Below are 10,980 nucleotides of genomic sequence, written 5' to 3' on the forward strand. Positions count from 1 at the left end.
ATTACTACCTCCGGATTGTTCTTTTTTCAATGCTCCAAGGACAACTGGTCGTGGTGGAAGATTATTGGCTGTTTTTAAGAACCATTTGCACTGTAGACAGCTCTATGGTTCAGCTAATTATTCGAGTTTTGAACTGCTTTGTTGTGAGCTGGGCCGCTCCAACCCAGTTCTGTGTGCTATTTTTTACAGACCCCCCCGGATACCATAAACAGTTTTTAAACAAACTATCTGACTTTCTAACTGGTATTCTGCTCCAATATGATCGGGTTTTGATTTTAGGAGACTTTAATATCCATGTGTGCTGCCCTGATAAACCATTGGCTCAGGACTTTCTAGACCTCATCCAGTCCTTTAACTTTGTTCAGAGTGTTGTTGGTCCGACTCACCAGCAGGGCCACACTCTAGACTTAATTTTAACACATGGTTTGTCTGTTTCTGATTTAGAAATTGGTGACACTGTTTGTTCTGACCACAAACCGGTTTTATTCAACACCTCACTGATTTGTGAACCTGCACCTTCCCCCACACCCAAGCCCTGTAGGATTTTTAACCCTTCCACCGCCACACTCTTCTCTTCCATCTTTGCTGGTAATTCTGTTTCAGACTCTGAACTCTCTGCGGGTCTTACTACAAAGGAGTTGCTTTCTCAGCATCAGGAGGCGTGTGTACAGATCCTGGACTCAGTCGCCCCATTAAAGCTCAGGAATCGAAAATGCACGCCCCACCCTTGGATAAATGAGACTACACGAGAGGCAAGACGCCTGTGCAGAAGAACTGAATGTCGATGGAAAAAAGATAAACTTCACGTGTCTTTTGAGATGTTAAAAACATGTTGGAAAGCGTATCAGACCACCGTTAAACAGGAGAAAAACAAATATTTCTCAAAAATTATCAACTCAAACAGTCACAGCCCCCGCGTTCTTTTCAACACTATTAACACCATTCTAAACGTGCCTCAGTCTGCCACCATTGAGGCCTCTGTCAACACCTGTAATAAGTTTGACAGGCATTTTGCTGAAAAGGTTGAGTCGATTAGGTCATCAATTCCACACTCCACAGCCGACCCTTCAGTTCTTGTCCCCTGCTCAGCAGTCTTCAGTCACTTTGACCCCATCTCACTCTCATTTTTAAATGAGGTCGTTGGTCACATGAAACCCTCAGGCTTCCCTGTTGATCCCATCCCTGCTGCATTTTTTAAACAGGTTCTACCGTCAACTGGACCCTCTGTTCTTGCCATTATTAACAGCAGTTTGGCTACAGGTGTGGTTCCTGATGTTTGAAAACATGCAGTGGTAACTCCATTAATTAAAAAACCCAGACTTGACCTTGCAGCTTGTTCAAATTTCAGGCCAATCTCAAAACTTCAATTTCTTTCTAAAATCTTGGAGAAAATAGTTTTTAGTCAACTAACCAAGTTTTTGAATGTAAATGAAATTTTTGAGATTTTTCAGTCAGGATTTAAACACCTGCACAGCACCGAGACAGCTTTAGTAAGGGTCTGTAATGACATTCTGCTAGCGAATGACTCTGGTCAGTCTGTGATCCTGGTACTCCTCGACCTTACCGCTGCGTTTGACACTGTTGATCACAGCATCCTTATGCCACGGCTAGAACACTGGGTTGGGATTACAGGGGTGGCGCTAGAATGGTTCCGTTCATATCTGCGTGACAGGAGTTTCTGTGTTAACTTTGACAATCATTTTTCAGCTTCTGTCCCTCTTTCCTGTGGGGTCCCACAAGGCTCCATTTTTGGACCCCTTCTGTTCTCATTGTATCTGCTCCCCTTGGGGTCAATCCTGAGGAAACATGGTATTTCGTTTCACTGTTACGCTGATGATTCTCAGATCTATCTGCCTTTAAAACCAAACAGTTCCTGCTCCATCCTCCCTTTGCTAAAATGTCTTGATGACATCAAGACTTGGATGGCTGCAAACTTCTTGAGTTTTAATGATCAGAAGACTGAGGTCATTGTGTTTAACCCAAGCTCTACCACTGTCACTGATCCTGTAAACCTGCACTCCCTTCAGCCACATCTAAAGCAGTCGGTTACCAATCTCGGGGTAGTGTTAGACTCAGACTTTAAGTTTAATAAACAGATCAATTCTGTTCTACAAAAAAGCTTCTTTCAGCTAAGGCAAATAGCAAAGCTTAAGTCCGTTCTGTCCAGATCCGACCTTGAAAAACTAGTCCATGCATTTATTACTTCCCGGCTGGACTACTGTAACTCACTTTATGTTGGGGTAAGTCAGGCTTCACTTTCACGTCTCCAGCTCGTACAAAATGCGGCAGCTCGGCTACTAACAGGAACTCACAGGTTTGAGCACATTACTTCAGTTCTGTCCTCTCTTCACTGGCTTCCTGTATGTGTCAGAGTTGATTTTAAAATTCTCCTGCTGACATTCAAGTGCATTAACGGCCTTGCACCATCATATCTCTCTGACCTTCTTCATCCTTATACTCCTTCTCAGGCTTTGAGATCATCAGACCAGCTGCTTTTGGCCGTACCAAAAACCAGCTGAAGCTCAGATGAGATCGACCGTTTTCAGTCGTGGGCCCTAAACTCTGGAACAATCTGCCCATCAACATTCGACAGGCCACCTCAGTCTCTGCTTTTAAATCTCTCCTAAAAACACATCTGTACTCACTGACACATCTGTACTCACTGACACATCTGTACTCACTGACATTTAACACAGGGTGATTGGATTTAGATCTAGTTTTTCATTGATGCTGATTCTGTTTATGCTTTTGTTATTATTCCTATTTAACACAAGGTCATCAGATCTGATTTAGTATTTCATTGTTTCTGACTGAGTTTATGCTTTTTGTTATTATTTCCTTGACTTTTGACACAACGTGATCTGATTTAGTATTTCATTGTTTCTAATTGTTTTTGGTTTTATATTTTTATCCCATGTGCTATAAATATATCTTGCTACTTTTTATTTGATGATGTGATATTTTTGTTAAGCACTTTAGTAACAGTTTCTGTTTTAAATGTGCTCTATAAATAAATCTGACTTGACTTGGAGGTACAAGCTGTCTCAAGACTGATGTAATCCAACAAAAGGTCTTTATACTGTTTAATACTAAGGTCGTTTTCACACCAGATAGTCCAGTAGACTTGGTTCGGTTCGGGACCAATATTCATGAGCTTTTGTTACATTTGAGCTGGTGCGTTTGCATTCACACTGCACTGTGCAGTCGAGTCAACCTGTTGAACCAACCTATTCCCCCGCTCGCCTGTGGGGGCGCTGCACCAAGAACTACTGAAAGAAACGACACAAAAACCTCTGAAGACACGTCTTCTTCTTCTGTAAATAAAAACAAAAATGAAGTGGCATCAAGTTTTAGCAGTTTTAGGAGTTATATTTTGTAATTTTTCAAAAATGACTCAGCATGAGCAGAATATGAGACAGAAGACCATGGAGAATGTTGTTTTTCCACACAAGGCAGTGGACGGCTCCATATAAGGTCAGAGAAATGCATGTTTGTTTGTCCTATGGAGCGGGTCCAGTCTGTTTACATTCACACTGTACTCGAACCAAGCTGGAGTTCTCTTCTACCGGACCAAGACCTAGGTTTTAGCCCGGGCCAGAGTTCGCCTTTTTGTTCCGTGACAGAGTTTGATGGCGCGTTCACGCCTCCCTAAACGAACCGGACTTTCTAGGAAAACGAGCTAGAGTTCGATTAAAGCGGCCTAAACAGGGCTGCTGTGAATGCAGCCTAAGAGTATTTTTAGTTTTCCAATTCATGAGTATAGTTTTTCTTTTTGCTATACATAAGGCAGTGAGAATAATATGAATTGATTTTGTCTCCAAGGTGACATCATCTAAGTGGCCCAATAAGCAAACTGACAGAGAGAGTGGAATATTACATCTCAGACACTTTGATAAGTCTTCACATATCCGGCACCAAAACCTCTGAACAGGTGGACAGAACCAAAATGCGTGGATGTGATTGTCAGGAATATTGTCTGTACACTGTGAGCAAATATTAGATGATGCAAAACCCATCCTGAACATCCATTGACCTGTTTAGTGTACTCTATGAAAGATTTTGTATTGTATTAATTGTAAATTGGAGTTTTTAATCATCTTAAAAGTTCTTAGACATATCTGAGACCAGAAGTTTTGGTCAAAGTTGACTGACAAGTCTGTCTCCCATTTTACAATGGGAAGGGATATTGATCCATCTATTTTAATGAGTGTCCGGTAAACCTTAGATAGTAATTTGGGAGGGTTACGATTTAGGAATTCTAATACACTTGTTGGTATTTCAATTCTAGTGGTATTAAGGTTAAATTTATTTTTTGGTTATAGATTTAATTTGTTGATATTCTAAAATTGTATTCTTATCAATCCCATATTGTGTTATTAATCTGTTAAATGGGATACAGTCTACTTCCTCATATATATTTTCCAAATATTTGATTCCTTTAAACCTCCAACCTGTAAGTTTATCATATTATTCTGTTGTAGGATGTCAGGGTTATTCCAGATGGGTGTACGTCTGCAGGGAATTAGTGAAGACTCTGTCATTTTAAGAAACTCCCACCAAGCTGTCAGAGAGGAGCTGATATTGATGCTTTTAAAGCATTCCTGTCGTTTTATGTTTGAGCTAATGAATGGAAGGTCTGAGATCATTATATTATTGCAAAGTGTCTGTTCTACGTCTAGCCAGGGTTCATCAAGGGGTGTGCGTTTTATCCATCTTGAGATGTATTTTAGCCTGTTGGCTACAAAATAATAATAGAAATTGGGTAGCTCTAGTCCTTCTTTATCTTTGGTCTTCTGTTGTGTTTTTAGTTTAATATGTGGGTTTTATCTTTCCAGAGAAATTTAGAGATGGAGGAGTCTAGGGATCTAAACCAGTTAGATGATGGTTTATTTGGGATCATTGAGAAAAGATAGTTTATTCTAGGCAAAACCATCATTTTTATTGAAGCAATTCTTCCCATGAGAGACAAGGGTAGAGCCAGATCATCCTCAATTTTCTTTAAAAGTGGGATGTGGTTTAGTTTTGTTAAATCTGCCAATCTAGGAGAGACTTTGATACCCAAGTACGTAATATTCCCTGACTGCAGTTGTGTAGTAAGGGAATTGTTGAAATAGCAATTAATTGGTAGAACTGTGGATTTTAGCCAGTTTATAGAGTAATCTGAAACTTTTGAGAAGGAGTTTATCAGTCCAATAACCTGAGAGATGGAGGTTTGTGAATGCCGGAGGAAGAGCAGCACATCATCAGCATATAGACTGATTTTGTGCTCTCTGTTCTTGCATTTTATGCCTTTAATATCTGTAGTTTGCCTGATTGCTGCGGCTAGCGGTTCGATGAAAATAGCAAACAGTGAGGGGGAGAGTGGACATCCCTGCCTGGTGCCCCTTTGCAGAGCAAAACTAGCAGATATTTGATTGTTTGTCCTAATGCATGCTGAAGGAGAACTGTATAATATTTTAACCAGTTTATGAAAAAATTTACAAAACCAAATTTATGTAAGGCTGCAAATAAAAAATTTCCAGTTAACTCTATCAAAAGCTTTTTCTGCATCTAGAGAGAATATTGCAGTTTCAATATTTTTACTGTAAGAATAATCTATTAAATTAAATAATCTGCGTGAATTTGTGGATGAATGTCTCCCTTTTAAAAAACCAGTTTGGCCTGGATGTATTATTAGAGGAGTTACCTTTTCTAATCTTTTTGAGAGGGCTTTACAAATTATTTTAAGATCAACGTTGATAAGAGATATGGGACGATAACTGGTAGGTAATACAGGGTCTTTGCCTGGTTTTAACAGGAGACTAATGTTGGCAGAATTTATATTTTTTGGAAGACTGTTATTTTTCTCAGTTTCTTGTAGCATTTTGTGCAATAGTGGAGCCAGGATATTCCAGAATTCTTTATAGAACTCTGCTGGGAATCCATCTGGACCTGGAGCCTTTTTATTGGACATGCTTTTGAGGGCTTCCTGGAGTTCCACTGGTGTCAGTGGTGAATCCAGCTCCATTGTTTGATTATCTGATAGTTTAGGAAGTGTTATTTTATCCAGGAATTGATCAATTTCATTATCTGATGGGTTTATCTGGGGTGAGTATAAAGCTTTATAAAAATCTCTGAAAATGCTGTTAATTCTTTCAGGATCGTAAACTGTATTACCAGTCAAGTCTGTAACACCACGAATAGTTGTTTTTTCCTTATTTATTTTAAGCTGTTTTGCTAGAAAGCTATTTGATTTATTGTTCTGCTCAAAGTTTTCTTTTCTGAGTCTTTGTATTAAGAACCGAGTTTTTTTTGTTAATAAGTTCATTTAATTCTAATTTTGCTTTACACATTTTGTCCAGCATGTCTTCATCTTGGGAGGCTTCTAACAATTTAATGGTTTCTTCTAATTCCTGAACATATTTATTTTCTTTTTTCTTCTTATGTGATGAGAATGAGATTATTTGACCTCTCATCACTGCTTTCCCTACCTCCCAGAGAATAGATGCTGATGTTCCAGCAAGTCATTATACTCCAGATATGAAGCCCACTCTTCTGTAAAATAATTGATAAAATCTTCATCTTCAAGCAATGATGTATTAAATCTCCAGTTTATACTTTTTGGGATTTATTTTCTGTTTGCTAGATTTAAACAGACAGGAGCATGATCACTGACAGCTATAGGGTGAATCTCAGTGTCTGAGATGTCCGTCAACAACGAGCTGCTGACTAAAAAATAATCCAGACGAGAGTAAGAGTGATGGACAGAAGAGAAGAAAGTATACTCTCTATGATTCAGGTGAAGAGATCGCCATGCATCGCAAAGTCCATAATCACTCATGTACTGTTTAACTACATTTATGGACTGCCAACTACGCTGAGTTCCTGCTCTACTACATCTGTCTAATTCTTCATTTAGACCAAAGTTGAGGTCACCTCCAAGTATAAGTGAGCAATCCAAGTGATCAGAAAGTGCTGAGAAAAAATCATGAAAAAAAGAGGAATCATCAACATTTGGGGCATATATACTGACAATACACAACTTATAGTTATTTATATAAAGTTTTATTATTAAATATCTACCCTCTGGATTGTAACTGTGTCTAGTACTGTAAAATTAACATTTTTGTGTATTAGTATTGCCACTCCCCTTTGTCTTGAGTTATAGCAGGCACAAAACACATCAGGAAAGTCAGGTGATTTAAGATCATCTGCAGTTGTAATAGATTTATGAGTCTCTTGTAAAAAGACAACATCTGCCTGTAAACTTTTAAACTGGTTTAAAATTCCTAATCTTTTTTGTTCAGTACTGGTTCCATTGACATTCTAAGTCACAAACCTTAATGTGCCCATAGTTGTGCGTGAGTAGCTAAAGTTGACCAGCACATGTCACCATAGAGACAAACAGATCCAACTAAAATCACAGTTATTGCTTGAGATTATTTAGATGTTTAGAAACACACAGTGATGTTTGAAGTGGAAAGATAAAAGAACATTGAGTAGAAGCTGGGTGTGAAAGAAGTTGAAAGATATAAAGATCTCTGGTGTGTGTGTGTGTGCGTGTTTGTGTTTTGGTGTGTAAATGTTTAATGGGTGGTAAAAAAGAAAAAAGAATGATGAAGTGATGTGGTAACAGATGAACGTAATGGAGAAAATGGTAAAAATAAAATAAAAAAGGAAAAAAAACCCCAAACAAACAAAAAGAATAGCTTTGACACCGTTCACCAACTACCAGTGCAGACACCTTACCGAGCTGTGCTTTACATTTTATTTACAAATGCCAGTTAATTTACCTCCAGTGTTACAAGCGTTAAACCAGGACTATTCAACTAAACTGCCCAGGGGGCCACAGTTACTGAAAGACAAGCGCTCAGGGGTCAGATATCCACTAGTTCCTATCAGTAAGTTACTTTGTTTTATAGTTAAAACTCTAGTTTCGTTTTAAGAGTAAACCCATTGGTGGACCAAACTTAGCTCACCTGTGGGCCTGACTTGGCCCGCGGGCCATCAGGTGAACAGCCCTGCTTCAAACTAACCTGTTGTTCCTTTTAATAAAGCCACGGAGTGACGTCCCGTTCCCTGAACAACTGACCATTAATATAAAGTTTATCTACAGCCACTGTAGCTCTGACGCCCTCAGACATGTATTTCTTTCTGATTGGAAACAAAACCCGCCTCTGATCAAGATTGTCCGACATGCTCCGAGCTTGAATGTCCAGGATGTACTCTTTCATTTTCCTGTTTTCTCTGGACAGCTGCGACATCTTCTCGGTGAGTTCTTTAACGTTACCCCTCAGAGTTTGGTTCTCTGCAGTGAGCGATGCCACCTGAGCTTGGCTGAACTCCAGAGACTCCCTCAGTGCTTGAAACTCCTTGTGGAGAACCTCCACCAGGGCCAACCGGGCATCTAAGCTGGTTAGCTTCTTGTCTATAGAGCCCAGGACATCAGTGAAGCTTTTCTCTGGAGAGGTGGACGTGCTGGTTGAGCTCTCTGAACACGTGCGTTTAGGAGTTGGTGTGGCCGTGGATGCGTGTTTTTTTGTGGTTTGCCGATCACGATGTTGTTAAAACACTCATCCATGTAACTCTCCAGACTGTCCAAGGTTTCCTCGTCCAATTTGGTTTATTGAAACAATATGCAGAGGTTATTATTAACAATATTTTTTATGCTTGATTGTAATATATTGGCTTGTTTTACCTGAGTTGAATCGTATTTGTTTAGCAGTATCCTGCCATGTTACTTACGTAGCACAGCTCTCACGTGACCTCAGCAGCTCATCACCAGGTGCACCCTCTTCACGTGTACGTGCACGCTTAGGAGTTATTAGCGTTTCGTTTTTCATGGCGAGATGTCAAACTTTGGAGGTCTAGCCCCGCCCCTTCAGCATGCACGAAAATGCACCGTTTAGAAAACTTTGCGTACCCCATGCCTTTTGACCAAAATGGCCAAGTCTGAAACCGAATGAGCGAAATCCCTAGGAGGAGTTTGTTCAAATGCAGAGGCTGTAAACCACAAAAAAGGTGTGAAAATTGGCCCGGCATTCCAAAATGGCCGCCTTCTTGTTTATCGTACAACTTTTGTGCCAGAGGGTTTTCTGTGCATCTTGGGGAATTGGACAAGTGTACCAAATTTCATGTTTCTACAACAAACTAAGGTTAATGTGGAGGGTATTTTGAAAATTTCTAGCTGGCGCTCTTGAGCCATTTCTGTTGCAATTTTTGCCAAACCCTTAAAATATGTAATTTTTCCACTAGTCCTGATGCGTCCGCCAAATTTGGTGACTTTTGGGATATGTTAAGGCCCCAAAACGGCAATTCATTTGACGGAAAAAATTGTAGCTCGGGCCTGATGTTCTGTGAAATTATCTTAAACAAAATAGATAAATGAAAATCACTCCCCTGAAATTGAAATTGTTCTGGGAATAACCTCATAACTTCATCCTGAATAAACTCACTCACAAAGTTAAAAAAATCCAGACGAGTTTCAAACCCCTGAAACATTTGATTTATTACATTCCCACTGACACGATAGTTGTAAATCAAAACATCTGGTAGGTGTTCAGGTTCGAGTGTGACTATAGTTTTTTCCCTCCCAAACCATGTATCCATTGTCCGTATGATTATTTTCATTACCAAGCTGTATTATAAATTTTCTGATTAATTCTTTTTTTAACCCTCCTAATATAAAAACAAGTTCCCAAATTACACAAGGTTAATATAGAGATACATAAAATCAGAATGAACAAAGGAGATACTACGTGCTTTTGCGCCGTGGATGACATTCCTGTGAATATGTCCCACCAATGATGGGCCGACGCTGCTCTATTAGTTTAACCACATGTAACACTTTTCCTTGTGCGATGAAGGTAGACATTGTCAAATCAGACACGTTAGATTTATGAGATTTAATCAGATGTTTTAGCTCTGTGGACTCATTCAATGCGCATTTGAACCGGTCCAGAGAGCCTCGCTAGGGCACGTGCAAAGTCTGCCACTGTACCTCTGTTAGGCGAGTAGATGAACTGTAATTGGTTAATTGATAAGTTAGGTGACACATTGCGCTTCTTTTTCTTGAATTTTTCTCGTTTCAACCGGGACACCTGCTCCACCGCCCCTTCAGCCACTCTGCTCATTCTCTCAACCTGAGCACCGAGCAATTGAATGTGCTGCTTATTTAACAGGCAGGCAGCCTGCGCCTCCTCACATTCTTGTTGACTCTGTAGAGCCCGTAACTGTGTTTTCTGATTCTCCTCATACAGCCTTCTCCAAGCAACTGCACACAACCACTTGCGGCGTCGTAACCCTGTTACCGGAGCTTTCTTATTGACCTCTATTACTTGCAAAGCTGTCAAAACATCATCCGGACTATCTGCTTTCAGAGAATCGTCCCAAGGCTCGGGGCGCCCTCCCCCACCTCTCAAACACAACGCTAACATCTGGAATGGGACTTCTTCCCATCCTGGTACAACTTTTTTCTCAGTTTCAATCTCTTTTTCCTTTTTTTTAAACATTGTTCAGTCTTTCCTGATATCCTGTTCGTGACGCCAGAAAAATGTTCTGTGAAATTATCTTAAACAAAATAGATACATGTTCAGGGAAAGGTCGGAGCAATGAATGAAAACTCTCAGGCTGTTTTCAGCTAGAATAATAAGTGTCATTTATTAAACCGCCACAGATACAGCAAAGCAACGTACATAAGCTATTTTAGGCCTGAGCAGCGAAGAGCTTCAAAGGCCTATTGTAATTGTTCAATTCATTAGGCCCAAGCAATTTTTCTGTCAAATGAATTGGAGTTTTGGGGGCATGAACATATCACAATACTCACCAAATTTGGCGGACGCATCAGGACTGTGAAAAAGTACGTATTTTAAGGGCGTTGCAAAAATCTCAACAGAATGACATAAAACGTCACAGTTCAAATGGGCAAACAAACCCGACGAGTTGGCCCAACTGCAGTTTGAGTTGGGCTGAGGGGGGCTCCGGCCCCCCAGTGAAGAAGGA

Source organism: Nematolebias whitei, chromosome 2 (assembly GCF_014905685.2).
Source record: "Nematolebias whitei isolate Nwh7 chromosome 2, NemWhi1, whole genome shotgun sequence".
NCBI lineage: Eukaryota > Metazoa > Chordata > Actinopteri > Cyprinodontiformes > Rivulidae > Nematolebias > Nematolebias whitei.